General features: G+C 47.8%; 1 protein-coding gene and 1 long non-coding RNA gene across 10 annotated transcripts in view; one reads left to right on the top strand and one right to left on the bottom strand.

The window, feature by feature from the left end:
* znf536 (zinc finger protein 536) overlaps nucleotides 1-15,554 on the bottom strand; it is a 219,823-nt gene that overhangs the window by 26,650 nt on the left and 177,619 nt on the right. The window lies entirely within an intron of this gene.
* LOC113027768 (uncharacterized) overlaps nucleotides 1-15,554 on the top strand; it is a 101,927-nt gene that overhangs the window by 74,639 nt on the left and 11,734 nt on the right. For 2 of the 3 annotated variants that reach the window (XR_003273128.2, XR_013908962.1), the window contains exons 3-5: nucleotides 2,417-2,504; nucleotides 2,708-2,836; nucleotides 14,596-14,838. This is a non-coding gene — a long non-coding RNA (uncharacterized LOC113027768). Of the gene's footprint in view, nucleotides 1-2,416; nucleotides 2,505-2,707; nucleotides 2,837-14,595; nucleotides 14,839-15,554 lie in introns of those variants that run through there. The other variant, XR_013908963.1, reaches the window with a different exon arrangement.

Genomic DNA, 15,554 nt, shown 5'->3' with positions numbered 1-15,554 from the left:
GCCAATGAGAGAACAAGAGGCAGGTTAGCACCACGGACCCGCACACACACACACACAATGTGGTTTCATATGTTTGTGGGGACATAATGCTTTCCCTGGCCCCCTATCCCAACCATCAGAAATGAATGCCTGACCCCAGCTGTAACCCCAGCTGTAACCCCAGCTGTAACCCCAACCCTAACCCCAGCTGTAACCCCAGTTGTAACCCTAACCCCAGCTGTAACCCCAACCCTAACCCCAGCTGTAACCCCAGCTGTAACCCCAACCCTAACCCCAGCTGTAACCCTGACAATAAAACCACGTTTTGAGTCTCAAAAATGTCTTCAAACTTATGGGGACCCGGATTGTGTCCCCATAAGGGCTGCTGGTCCCCACAATTATTATAAACTTCCAATTTGTGGTCCCCACAAAGATATGAATACACACTCACACACGCACATGGACAAACATCATGGTGTGTAACTAACAGTGACGTCCGCACGGCGGTCAGCTGGTCGCTGAGGCCACACAAAGATGGACGTGTGGACGTACACTTACAGAGTTATAAGAACAAAGAATATGATAATAATTTGTAGTGTTTATATTCTGTTGTTGTCCATTTTATATCAGTCTGGAAGCTGAAGCTGGATGAACTGAAGGAGCAGGGTGGGGCTGAAAGGTCCGTCTATGCACTGGATCAGGTGGATGTTACTTTGTGCAGGATTCATTTTCCCTCAATGATTTTAGTACATTGTTCACACCTTCAGAATAAATTTAGAACAATTATTAAAAATGTCCCTGAAAGCGCATCACCACACGGTCTCCATGGAAACATCTGTTCTTTATTAAAAACTCATCCAGATCTGCTTTGATGGAACATTTGTGTTACTGGGTCAAAGGTCATGGTTCAGTCTGACCTTTGACCCAGTAGGATCTGAGGATCTGTCCTGGATAAGAACCGTGCAAAGAGCTCCACACATTCATTTTGAGCCTCCATCTATAAAAACAACACGTGGTCTTGATCCTGTGAGCTCTGTGCACGTGAGCAGCTGTCAGGCAGGACGTCACATGATCACTGTCTCACGCACACACAGTATTCATCAGTCAGGATGCTCAGATTGGACAACTGAAAGTTTTCTGGTGTGCGTGTGTGAATGCAGGTCCTTGTACATGATGAATGTGAGCTGGACTGAGCAGCATGTGAGGCAGTTTCAGCTGTTTTATGGGAAACGTGCAGCAGGCAGGACAGTGACCCTGTTAGTGTCATTCTGTCCAATAAACAAACACGTGGGTATCAATTTAATCTTTTTTCTTTTCAGTACTGAAGTTCTGAAAGATTTTCGCTCCCCGGCGCTCGTGCACTGTTGATACATGAACGGCGCAGTTGCTCGGAAAGATTCGGCCTCATTAAGATGTAAAACAGACGCATCACCTTCTTTTCTGCCTTTCTGCTTCCTGTGAGGCTGAAGCATGAGCGAGGTCGGTGGGTCGACCAATCGGCTGTTTGTTTCCTCCTCGCGCTGCTTTTTTTTGTCATTTTGGGGGTTTGGGACGATGTCTTCGAGATTGGGCGCCAACACGTTTGAGTCCCGGCAGCGCAGGCCTTTCACGCCCAGCGCCCAGCTCAATAAGTGCGACGGGAAGTGTGACAGTGGCGAGAAGCGAAGTGAGTAATTGCAATAAAAAAAGTTTTATGTCTCTGTGATACAGTAAGAAATGCATAACTGTAATTAGGTCCCACAGCAGAGGCCACTAAATAATACAAGCCCCCCCCTCCCGGTTTTGCACACTTTCATTCCCTCAGCAACTTCTTTGAAAATTATTTTGCAATAAAACACCGCTGAGCACATTTGCATGTCATGTTCTTTTAAAGTGGCGTTATGAATCTGACAAAACCAAATTAAAACACGGCTTTATTTGAGCTGTGCTTTCACAAGTATGGAAATGGATATGAAAATGAAAGGAAGTGCCAGCGTAACAGAGGGAAAATAAAGAGCTAATAACATGATAAAACATCTCTTAGATTCAGCAGCCAGTAATAACTCTCAGACTGTCTGCGCGGCGGGAGGAGAGCCCAGCAAACTCACTTCACGTGCTTCCCCGCTCCGCGTTACAACTGCAACCAAACAGAACCGTCACACGTACATGTCTGCTCTGCGCCGCGGCCGACGGCGCCCCGCTTCGCTTCTGCAGCTCACCCATCTACACGTCCAACCACGGCAAAGAACGACACGTATGGGACACCTACTGTGGAACCTGGTGCTGCTGCCCTGCGTGGCAAAGAGACTTAACCGTGTTCAACTACTGTTCATGACTTGTTGGCCTGTAATCTCTCAGACGTGCCTCTCATGAATCATATTAAGTCATTGTGAGCCAGAAAGAAGATTATACATCATGTATAAACGCTCACGGACGTGACACGTGTCTGTTTCTACAGAGACGGCAGCACAAACTCCAACAAGTACACATCACAGAGTGTAAGGATGCTGAAAGAGGCCAAAACCACTGGACTGATCTTCATGCAGGTTCTCATTTCTTTCTTTTATATAAATCCTGCTGAGTACAGTCTGTTTACCAACATCAGCAAACACACTGTGTAGTACTGCTGTGAAACACTGCCCCCTGGTGGTGACAGCTTTAGTTACACGCTGCTGAAGATGAGTTTACTCACACATCACATATGCAGGAATCAGCATCTGCTCTAACACAGACTTCGCTTTCTTTTCAGCTCAGCTTCAGTTTCAGATGATTTCTGGTCGACTGTGTGGGTTTGTGTTCACTCTCGGTCACGTGGACCTCGCGTCATTAAACACACGAAGCGACATCTCCTCAGAACGAACAAAGACTGACACCAAAGGTATTTTCTGCACATTTTATTTGATTTTTCACTGTTTTTAAAACCTCACAAATAATTTCAGCTGCTTGTTTTTTTCTACACTCTTTGAACCGTACTTTTATGTGCCTGCAAAAACACAACACTCATTCTTGTGTGTGCGCTCACGCTGTGAAAGGTTCATTCTGTAAAAAAAAACACAACACTGGTGGGGGGGAGGGGGGTTTCATGTGTCTACCCAGTTGTGGGCCAAATGGTCTCATTTTTGCTGTGCAGGACAGCAGCGTGATACTGAGCAAACCAATGTCTAAAAATAAAAGTACGGGACTCATTTAATGTTGAAGACAAAGTAACAGAGGTCCTGTTAACACCTGCAGCAGACAAATGTGAGCTTACACTGCTGCTTCTGACTGGCTGCTTAGTGATCACATGATTAGAGGGGCTGTGAGTCGAGCCTTCACCTCCCAGTGGCCCCTCCTGAGCCAGGGAAAGACCCGGATCATGGCTCCTCACTGGTGTCATACCCACCTGCAGCCACACGATGGCGATCTAAGACCAGGAAATGAGATGCTGAAGTGCTCAGATGAGCGAGCAGAGCTCCAGTCGCAGCATGGACATTAAACACACGAGACATTAAATGCGATCCCAACGAGAGGATCCGAGCTCCGACTGTGGGTGCCAGGTCTGCTGTGAGAACAGCCCACACCTCTAAAACGAACCCAAAATAAAGTTTCCTTGTTTTCAAGCTTCAAAAAGTGTTTAGTCTGTCCCCAAGGGCACTTCCTGCCTTTGACTTCCCTGTAAAGAAACTTCCTGTAACGAGCTCCAGATTAGGCCCCATATTTGATTTTCACTGTTCATTAACTAAGCCACCTGGAATGTTATTATTTAAGCACGCTGCTCCTTCTCCCCAAACAACTGCCGCTGCGAGGGGGGAGCGCTTTCCCGGCCAACTTTATAGATTTAGCATAACTTCCCTTCACACTTTTTAATTTCCCATTCGGGTAGATGGCAGATGCACCTCACAGACACAGAAACCTGCCCGGCATTCATCTCTCACATGAATGCGAGTCTTATCTGTTTGTTTCCTTCAGACAGTCTGCCGTCTGTGGGCCAGCGCACCTCGCACACAGCCCTGCGCCCGCCCCACAAACATCACACACAATCTATACGTCGGCCCGAGCCACCACAGCGCCCTCTTGTGGCACGCCATGAGGCGGCACCGGCGGGAGAGGATCTGGGAAAGCTCAACATATGGTGTGAGGACACACAGCTCCAGGATCCATCTACTGTTAATACATGTGTCATGCTTAACAGAATGGATAAATGGGGGGGGGGGGGCAACGGCACGGTGCTGCACTGAGCATGTGTCGGGGAGTACACGCCGGCGTGGGTGTGTGTGCGTGCGGACGAGTGTGTGTCGTCTCAGAGGCATCACCTGACGTTAACATCAGCCTGCAAAAATACCACACGCATACTTATGCACACACACGCACACTCACAGAGACACACGCATGTCAGGTATTCATATCTGAAATCTGACTTAATGCTTCCCGAGCCCCTGACCCGCCTGTAAGCCTGTCACTGAAAACACATTTTCAAAAATGTCTTCAAACTTGTGGGGACCAGACACGCACATGCACACGCATGCAGACACAAACACGCACTCTCACAAAGAAACACTCACACACACGCGGCTGCTTGTCTGTTTGAGCTCAGAGCATTTACATTTCTCTTTGCTTTAGTGGGAAAAAGTGAAAAAGGAATAAAGGTCACGCAGCTGCGTCACACTGAAGATGAAACATTTTCATGTCAGCCTCACAGTTAATGCAATAATTCGTCCAAGCTCTCGTACTCATGTTCACGTCCACGCCGTGGAGGAGGCGGGATCCCATGTAGGACAGGTGTTATTCAACACCCACAGCGCTCAGCCAATCAGAAGAAAGCTGGCTTTCAGGAGGAGGAGCTAAAACAGCTGATTCCAGAGAGAACATGAGCTCCAGGCCTTGCAGAAGCGGCTCTGGATCGTGTTTTTTTGACCCTGAGCGGGCCTGACAGCGACCAGCCCGCCTGTGAGTGTCACAGAAAGAAGGCTTATTCTGAACTGTGCAAAGTCGCCCTGCGAGAGCTGAGCAGGAAGAAATGGGCTTGGCACACTGGGGCGTGTTCGGACAGGTGACCTGCGCGTGTGCATGCGATGTTGGCGGTGGCTCTTTGTTCCCTGTCGCAGGCTTCCGGCCTCAAAGCGGCAAAGAGTGTTATCGTTGGCAGCGGCGCGCCTCATTGTACAGCCCGGCATTTCTAAATATGTAAATATGAGCAGCAGCAGGCTTGTATACACCGAGGAGGAGCGGCGCAGGAAGTGAGCGCAGCCCGCGCCCCCCTCTGCCTCCAAAATTGTATTTTTAGATGGTTTTAATGAATACAGGATGTTTATAGTTACCATTCCCTGTGATTCGCACAAAAGACTAGAAAAATCCACACCGCCACCCCTCCTCTTCACCCTTCCCACCTTCCTCCCCCTCCTTCCCCCGATCCCTCAAAGCACTACTAAAGAAGCAGAAGAAGAAGAAGGAGGCGGGTGAGGAGAAGTGGCGGCAGCTTGTTGTGCTGCGCTCTGATCCTTATTAGACAAACAGAGCGTGGCGTTGAGGTGCAACAAAGAGTGACGCCGGCTCGTGCGCGGGCGCAGCGAGAAGGTTCCTCATCGAGCGACTTCAAGGCAATTTCTGTTGTTCCTGCGATTTAAAGCCAGAGCTTCTTGGGGGGGGGGGGGGTGATTAGGTGATGACTCCATGGCAGCTTGTTTTCTTTTTATAAACTCACTCAAACTCTGAGCTGACAGGATGGAGGGATCCAGAGGAGGAGGAGTGAAGATGGAGGAAGGCATGATTGCAGTTGTGTGTGTGTGTTGGGGGGGGGCACAATGAAGTGAGCGTTAGTGGCCTCTTTCTATCTTTCGCTGTCTGTCTCCAAAACTGTTTCTGAGGCTAAAAGATTGCCGGCGTGATAATACCTCCGCTGAGCAATTTAAGCCCAAACACTCTGATGCTACAATCTGTCTTCTCTGCCTGATAGCGCTTTTCTCTCCTCTTCTCTCCAAATTACTTTCTTTCATATCTAATTATATTTGCTAATGATCTTATAAGAGAATAATGGAATGTGCTTGATCTATTACCTTTTTTTTCCAATACATAAATACAATGCGGGGGAAATGACTGCTGCAGACAGGAGGAAATGTTTTTTTGAATGTTTTCGATGAGAGGGAAAATGAAGCTGGGAGCTGCAGGGTCATTAATGGGCGATGAGCGCAGAGGTCATCTCTCACATTCTCTTTGACATTTCTCTCATCTGACGTGCACGAACCGTCGCAGCCTCGTGCACGCTCTCCATCCGCTCATCTACCGCCAGCCTCGCTCGATCGCGCTTTTAATGGAAACTTAGTTTGGCAGCATGTCGGCGTCACAACTTCGTGGCGACACCTGCTGTTCGGGGCAGTACTGCGGCCTCTGGCTCTCTGGGAAAAATAAATGTGCCCCGCTTTAAACGTCTTTATCTGAGCAGCTGTCGTCTCTCCGTTACCAAACCTCTACCCTGTCCCGTCCACCCCTCGCCCCCTCCTCCATCCTCCCCTGTTATTTTTCCTCCCTGCAGGACAAGCCGAGCCCTGACAGGCACTCTAAACCCCCGGCATTAATGGAAGGAAATGGCATTCGATCCCTGTTTGATCTCCTAATCATTTCTGCTGAAATGATAATTAGTGCCCTTCCAATCCTCCCATAGAGGAGGAGAGAGGGCCGGTGGAGGCGGCGGGTGGGGAAATACATAAATAGAAAAAAACTCTTGCTTTTTAGCCCTCGAATAACATCTCTGTCACCACGCGGAGCATGTTAGCATCCAACAAGTGCTGTCCTCCATCACACATCCCTGCTGCCACACACACCGAGACAGGCCTGGAGACTGCAGTCTGTGATTCCTTTCAGCTGACATAATCCTGATTGATTCGTTCAGCAGATAAAAACCCGGTCCACTTCTGCCCTTTTACGGGGGGGGGGGCTGCAACATAATACGGCCTTTTATTCAGCGACAGTGTCACATAATGGTGCAGGAATGTGCAGAAAGGCTGCGGAGCGCCGAGAAAACCTCGAGCTGAGTGTATAAACTGGAAGGAGATCCTTTCACTTGTTTCAGCAACACGGACGGCCGAGCTCATCGCCAAACACCGACACCGAGCTTACCCACGCCGAGGCTGGAGGCCGAGCTGCTGCACGATGCTGCTTTGACTTTGATTAAAGCCCAGCGTTGGGGTTTCCTCTGCCTTCTGATCCACCCACTAACAAACAAACTGCAGGCATATCACAGGACTTTTACTTATGCTAGAAGAAGATGACGACGACAAACGCAAGCTAAGATAAAATGCGATTTACAGTATCGGAAGTTTTCTTGCAGCCAAGACGAGAAACACGAGTAATAAAGTAGAAAAGAACTCAATGAAGAAATTAAACAAAGTGGTGTCATTCAAGAGAATAAGACAATATCCTTCCATAACATCAGGGTTTAAGCCCCGCCCACACTCACACTGAAGTCTCAGCCCTACTTTCCTAACTAAACATAGAAGAAGAAGAAGTGGAGGTCTGAGGGTCGAGCTCTGAGTGATTCTGGTGCTTTAACCTGTTCCTCTCACATCACCTTCAGTAAAATCTGCCTGAGATAGCGGGGTCTGCCATCATCATCATCGTCACCCTCGTCATTGTCACCATTAACACCATTATCACAGCTGACAGCTGTGGGTACACTAGAGGATACCTGTAGTCTCTTCACAAATGGAGACAAAGCAGTAAACGAATCAACCAATTAGCCAATCAGAAGCAGCGGCAGACCAGCAACTCTCAGATACAGATATCTGGTAAACTTCCTGTTTCTGCGAAGCATCCACGCCGACACACTGTACACTTTAATCAGTCTGTTCGTGACGCCGCCTACAGAACAGCCACAGATAGACAGGTGTACGTGGATATATGGCCATATGGAGGACCCAGCCTGATTTTCGGCCCCTGCGTGAAGCGATACTCTGTGCAGCGTCAATGATGCTTCGTGACCTTCAGAGTTAGAATATGACTGAGCGTTTCCACGTCTCTGAGCCGTCTCATCGTGCCGCAAACATCTCGCCTCTCCTCGTTTAGCAGAGCCCCAAACAGCAGACAGCCTCCCCGAGAGTCCACTGTATTAATTGTAGGCGCTAATCTGCAAGCCGTGGCCCTCCCAGAAGTGGACAGTGTTTTCGGCAGCAGCTCAGTGGCGGTGACATATCTGGTTACTAATTCGGTGTGGCATGAAGCCAGATGGGAGATGGGAAGGGAGCAGGAGTCTGCTGATGTGCCAGCGAACCCCAAAGCAAAGAAGGAGAGAGATGACACACTATGGAGGATGTATGTGGATCACCGGCACAAAGCGAAGCAGCAAATGGGACAATAGTATATAGGCCAGTAAGCATATATAGGGCAGCAGTGCTCTGCTGTGGTGTGTAAAAACTGAGATCAGAAAATCAGATCTGCCATTAAACACTGGAGGGAAAGAAAACAGAAGGTCCACAGGTACGCGTCACAGAGTAACGATCCCAGAATACTCAGATTACTCTGAAAGTTCTTTGTAATTCATCTGCTTAAATAGAAGTCAGATGGACGGTTGGACGCAATAGGAGCTTTAGCCTGCCTAATGAGTTAGAGGGGGGCTTTGGGTGAGCCCTCTTTCCGTCCTGTCCTGTTCTTGTTTCTGTTTCTTGCTGTATAAATAAAGTCGTGGCGTTCCCAGCACTCCCATGGCATGCTGGGACCTCTATGGAGCGTCAAGAGGACAGAGAAACCGCAGGTTTTAGTGCCTCCCTGCTCTGAATGTGGGCTTTGTTGGTCTTTAAATCACTGCTTTCCTGAGAAAATCAGAATCCTCAGATGTTTGTCTGCATGGAATCACAATTTTTTATTTATTTATTAGGAAATAACCAGATTAATAGGAGTTAGATTAAACTAGGATTACAACCATATCCTGGATTACTGAGCTCCCACCTGCTCTTCATTGCACATTTCTTGAGGCCTGTTTTTCCCACAGCTGCAGGTTAATGCAGCGTTCCCGTTTTGTGCTCACAGCTGTACAGAATAAAGGAATATGTGTCTTTAATCATAAACTCACATTACATAAATAAAAGCACACTAAGAAAGGGCTTAAACAAACTGTTATCATGGATCCAAGTGAGGCGTCGTTCATGCTGCTCCTTCTCCCTTTTTTATTTTTAATATTCAAACATCCAATAATAATCAGACAGACATGTTCATACACGTCTCTACACCTCCATGACCTCCTGATCCGGCTTCTCTTCCAGATTTCTTTGCTCCCGTCTTTGTTTCCATGAAGACAAAGCCGCTTTGCAGCAGTTTAGCATTGCTAATAACCCGTGTTTCTGTCTGCACACACACACTCAGCTTTTTGATGTAAAGAGATAAAAAAGTGAGAAATTAAAAAGTGGAGCACCTGGCTGATGTTTCGTGGCTCGCCGAGGTCTCTGATGATTCAACAGTTGCTGCTACAAACATCTGCTCGCTGCTCTTAGCAGATCTCAATTAAGGCTCACGCAGCCCGGCACGCCATGCCTTATTTATGAGACGAACAAGGGGAGGAGGCCAGAGGTCTGAGAAATCCCCTCACACAGGGAGGAGCGCAGAGGGGAGGGGGGTGACGGAGGTGCCAGCACTGGCTGCACTTTAAGAAAATAAAAAAGAGGAGCGGTGGCAACAAACGGCCCCGAGCCCTTCCTCATCTCCTCTCAGAGAGCGAGACGATGAAGACGAAGGAGTGTTGATATGATTATGTAAATGTAAACAGGATTTCCTGCCGACTCGGAGCCGCTCCTCTCTCTCTCTGACCCGTTCTCCTTGCAAATCTTCTATTTAAGACGAATTCCCCTGGGGAGGCCGCTCTGCCGTTACTTAACGGGATAATTATGATATACGAAACCTTTCCAAGTTCACCCCCACTCCCACACCCCTCCTCTCCCTCCCCAACCGCTGCCTCCATTCCTCTCCGTCTGTCTCAGGTCTGTCCTGTGTCCGGGACCGCGAGGCCCCGCCCCAGATTGACAAAGCGACTTCAGACGCTGCTGTTTGTTTTGGTTCAAAGCTGAAAAAAGTTATAGTTTTATGATGAAAAACAGTGCTGTGAGAGCAAAACTGTAAACAACAGAACCTCTGTTCTGATTTAACGTGCACACACTCGTGCACACTTTGGCAGATCCATCCAGTAACCTCTGACCTCTGCAAGGACACGTTCCACACCAGCTGATTTCATTCAGTTCCTAAAATGTTTCTCGGACATCAAAAATAATCCGAATCTTTCCCAAACGTTCCTGCAGGACGACGCTAAAAATGCCTCTGACGTCATTTACGACCCGCCTGAAACTCCCCGAGTCCTGACAAACGCGACCTGTGGCCAAACACGCCGGCGTGCTACAACCACGCAGGAAGCCCACAATTGCAAAATAAAAGACGTGACATCGGGAAATGCTCACGGTGGCTGTGTCAACCACTAACAGTGCAGGAAGTGAGGACAAAGAGCCATCGTCAGTGTGACCGCTGAGCTCCGTTTGGCTCTCTCTGACCGTTTTAATCGAATCAGCTCGACGTCTGTCATCCGTCTGCAGGAATCAGACGTGAGGAACATCTTCATACGTGACGCCACAGAGCTGTGAAAGCGCTCAGCAGCAGATCCTCCGACCGACTTGGACCCAAACACCATGACCTCACAGTGGAAGAAGTGAGCAACGATCACATTATATCCCTGTGTGTGTGTGTGGGTAAAGCAGCGTATTTACTCTTTGGTCTCTAGCAGGAACAAAGGGAGGCTTTTTGATACGCAGCGTGGTGAGCGCAGAGGAGTGAGCAGAAATCATGCTGCTCCAAACATTTCATAATGCAGACATACAACTTAATTGCGATTGTGCGTGGTTGTTTGGTTCCTTATTTACTCCAACAACTTTGTTACAGAGCCACACGTCAAACTATTTACACGCTGGTGTAAGCACTTACGGCTACGACTCTTTCTGCTTGACAACGGCCATAAACACAGGAGTGAGAGATCAAAACTGTTCATCAGAGAGCGTGACAGATGACAGATATGGCAAGAGATTTTCCATGATCTTCTGCACACATGGGGGGAGGGGGGACTTCAAGGGACGGAGGAGGGGAAGGAAAAAAGGAGCTCGGAGAAAAGTCGGTTTCCACACGAGGAGGTGCAGCGGCTCGAGAAATGAGAAAGCCAGAAAGTTCCCACCAACGGTGACGATGGGATCAGCGTGTGCTGCAGACGGGCTCGGCTTCCTTCACGGGGGAAGCCGTTAACTAGTCACATGGTAAAATGATTTTTAAGTTTGAGTTTAGTCTTCTTTCATTTAACCACCCTCTTTTTGGCTTACTCGAGGACATTACAGTACTGCAGTACTCCCTGGAATGTGAGCTCGTAGTGAAAAAACGATTTCCCAAAAGCTGGGTTCAAGACGTGACCAGAAACACGACGTCAGCTACCGACTGACAAAGTAAAAGACATTCATATGTCTCCAAAGACTGGGGTCAAAGTTCACGCTTAGTTGATCTCTCTGCTCATAAGAAACATTAAGATCTGCAATAACGATGATTTTGGAATGAACTACACGTGAGCTATCGGCGCTGATCAGGCGCATTTTGAGATAAAGTTTTATAAGTGATCGCCAGCCCGTCGTCATGGAAACTCATTAATTGTTTAAATGTTTTTCACTTGCTGTTTCGATGTAAGCGCTTATAAATAAAATACATTATCATAATTATTATTAACGGTGGTTAATAATGATGTTTACTCAAAGGCGCCAGTTTCTACGGTAACGTCAGTCATATGGCACGCGTGTGCCGGGCAGACTGCAATCTCTGAAACGAGGTTCATGATCATGTGACTCAGGTCGCCGCCACCTGCCCACTGATACGCTCAGAATAACACCCACAGTATGCCCGTTTAACTTTGAAATAACGTCCAGATAACTGTTTACAAACCAACATTATCAATCAGTGAACATTATTATTGATTATTATGATTCTTTTTCAACAGTAAATAATAATTATTAGGTATTTTATTATAACTTTAGTAATGAAACAGCAGGTTGGATTTATTTTCTTCATCAAAGAAAAAACAAGTGACTGTGATTTTTAGTGCTGATTATTTTGGGGGTTCCTGTGACGGAGCACATCCTGGTTAAAATGATTTCTTTGTCTGACTCAGTAAAGAATAATTAATAAATAGCGTGGCGCCCCGGCCCTCCCCTTCCTGCTGCTGTTGAAATCCATAACATTTCTTTTGTTCCCTCCTTTCTGTAAGCCCGCTCTCTTATTTTCCCAAGGCCGAGAAACTTCAGACATGAGAACCCTGATATAAAACCAGGGAAATTTACCTGGGATTAGCAGCCATTGACAAATAACCTTGGTGATAGATGCACAGTAGATTTGGTTCAAAGCTCTCCCGGCAGCCTCAAAAGAGATTAGTTCACTTCTTATCAGGTCAGAGGCGTCGCCTGGGAAATGTGTTTAAAGTCACATTGATTTATTGAAAGATTCCCCAATAAGAAGATATCTGTAGACTTAAGGAGTGCGTGTGTGTGAGTGTGTGTGTGTGAGAACAAGTGCCTCAAATAAATTACACTGCCTGTTGGAGCTTTGAGAAAAAGAAAAGCTGCATACAAAGACATTTCAAACTCAAAAGCACTTGTAGATAACTCGCTGGATTCGGCCTCTGGAGAAAGACGCCGCTGTTCTCGCTCTACCTGCCTCTCTCTCCATTTACCCCACGCTGGCAGCGCTGCTGAAAACAGCGATTGTACCGCGGAGAGACGCCGCTGACAGGGAGGTATAATAAGGCCTCTTTGTTCCCCAGAGAGCGAGGTAGAGACACATATGGACAGAGGGGGGTTTACACCATTACCTTCTTAAGCGTCATTATCAGGCCGAGGAGAAGAGGACTGTGGGAAAGCGGGCGGGGAAGCCGGTGAGTGAAATGGAAGATCTGACGAGTCGCTCACCGGGTCCACCTGCAGGACGAGGGCTTCGATTCTCCGCTGGCTCGCGCTCACCGGAAGCTGTCCCTAAACCTCATCCCGCCGCTGCTCTTCTGCTGTTAATGTTTCTACTCTTTCGCTTCAGCCGAGACAAAAGCCCACTTCAGGACGCCACGAGGGTCGGGCCCGTCTGTGGGCACCGCTTTGGTGAATAGTCCAGTACTTAAGCAGCTCTGCTCCTCCTGAGCGCTTCATACAACCGCCTGATCTGCAGCCACCGCGTCTTCCTGCTTTAATAAAGGTTATAGAACACACCATACAGCCTCAGCCAGGAGCTGATCTCCTGACCACTTCCCAGGGCCTCCTCCAGGAGGCTTCTTGTCACATCCGGAGCCCCCTACTCTGCCTCCTCTCGATGTGGAGGAGCTCCTGCGTGACCTCCCGAGCTCCTCGGCCCACCTCTGAGGCTGAGCACAGCTCACGTCTTCTGCTCGGTTCTTCCAACACCTGCAAAGTCCACGTCAGGAGCTGGCGTGGAGGTGGCACAAGTTGCTGTGGTTAGACCTTCGTCTGCCACCTTTTCCTCACTTGAAGTGGTTTAGGTAAAAGTCTGGTGTTGATGCTTCATTAACATTTAAAAGTGTGCTAACCAATTAAACGATGAGCAGCTCTTTTCAAAAATAAACCCCCCAAACTGGACAGATGGAGGGAAAGATGGAAAACAAAAGATTCACACAGAAGAGTAAAATATGCACAGCTGATTGGCTCTGATGTCATCAGTCAGCCAGGTGTAACCCGTCACTCAGCGCCTCACAGCACCCACCCTCCAGCCTGGAGTACCAGAGCCGCCCGACTGGAACGAAGCGGATAATGCGGCTGTCATTGTCGTTGCTCCTGCCTCGCTTCCTTTGTCCACATACCTTCATCCCTCCATCCTCCAGCTTCCTCCATGCCTTCGTCTCTCTCCCACTGCTTGCTTTTAACTCTTGAGGTCATCCGGGACCCCCGGGCAGCCGTCCCAGAATGATGAGCCGGCTAACGTCCCGCGGAGCTGCCTTCTGGACAGAGCGGGCAGCCGAGCCAGGACTGGATCGATGCATGGACTGAACTGAGGATTTGACTACAACTACAACCTGAAAAAAATCACGTGTTCACGGGGCCTTCGGTCACGGCGGGGCTGCAGACCTCCCCTCCACCTTCATCTGGAGACGAGCAGAAACAGCCAATCACAGCAGGCTTTACTGTGTTTTTGCTGTGTCGTAAACACCTCGCAGGTAAAACCAGGAAAGGAACGCCAACGAGGACGCCATCAGGAAGCAGCAAAAGGCAAGAAAGTAACTAAGTATATTTGCTCAAACACACTATCCAAGCTCCCTTCTGTGTACTCGAGTATTTCTGTTACAGACTCCCGTACGTGTGGACAGTGTGTGCATATGAATGTAAGGCGGTTATCACACTTTCCTCCATTACTCTCAGAAACGCTGCAGATGTCTTTCAAACGGAAAACATGAGAGTAATCACATTACTTTTCATTAACCTCCTTTGAGATTTCAGGCATTTCTCCTCTCTGTCAAACTGCCTGAAACCAAAACCAGGAACTTCCTGTCAGCATTTTAAATAAAGTTGATTCACTCATATAAAACATCAGTTTAACTGCACAAAGGCACAAACGCAGATTTATTTCACTGTTTAAATGTAATTTCGTGCAACATGTTCACAGAAACACGCCGTGCTGGAGGAAGCAGCAGGAAGAGCTCGTGGTCATTTTAAACGCCGGCGTGACTGGAAACGGGTCAGAGTGACGGGTGACGACACCTCCAGATGTCACGGATATTTAACCCTCGAGAGTCGAACCGTGAAATTATTTCAAGAAAATGTTTGTTTATTGAACCTTCAGACAAACCAAGAAAGAAATGACACACAAATGTGCAAATATGAGTTTAGTTTGTATCAGTTTTGCAATTTACTTCAAAATGAATTCAGGAACATTAAACAACATGGCGTTACGCTGGTCTTTTGTGTAGCCATGGTTACAGCCTCTGTCAGAAGATAAAATGTTATCAGTGAGCTTTCATTAGAACAATAACGCCTTTGAAAGCTGATCTGAAACGTGGCTACAAACAGCCTCTGATTGGTCACCTCCCGCCCCCCTCATGTCTCACGTTTACATTTATAAAAGTAGTTCATGTACCGTCAGATCATAACGACATAAGTTATCTTAGTCATGAGCGCGCGGTGTGTTTAAAGCACGTCCGACATTTGATTTGATTTCAATTTCTTAGCTTCTCATCATTTTTTTCGGTTTCGTCTTAATGTGAAAGCTGCCGTGTAAATAAAGTTTGACTGACTGACAGCAGCAGCACCTGAACCGCACCTGAAGGAGCCTCTCATCCCTCAGGAAGGAACAAATCCAAATGTAAAAACTCTGAATCTGACAAACACACCAAAGACTGTTTGCTGCCACTTCCAAGTGAAAGACTGAAATTACAAGGCTGAAGAACACAATGCAGAAACTTGGATATGCGAAAAGCACGGCGGTGCGGAGTTACAGAGAAGTTAACATGAGGGCTCGTGTCTCTGTGTCACTGCTCAAGTGGAAAGCTATAATTAGCGATGGAGTCATTGCCTGAGTAGTTCAACTACGCACAAAAACATGCAACAGCAACGCGGTGCTGCTCG

Source organism: Astatotilapia calliptera, chromosome 1 (assembly GCF_964374335.1).
Source record: "Astatotilapia calliptera chromosome 1, fAstCal68.1, whole genome shotgun sequence".
NCBI lineage: Eukaryota > Metazoa > Chordata > Actinopteri > Cichliformes > Cichlidae > Astatotilapia > Astatotilapia calliptera.
This window is presented reverse-complemented; position numbering and strand designations above follow the sequence as displayed.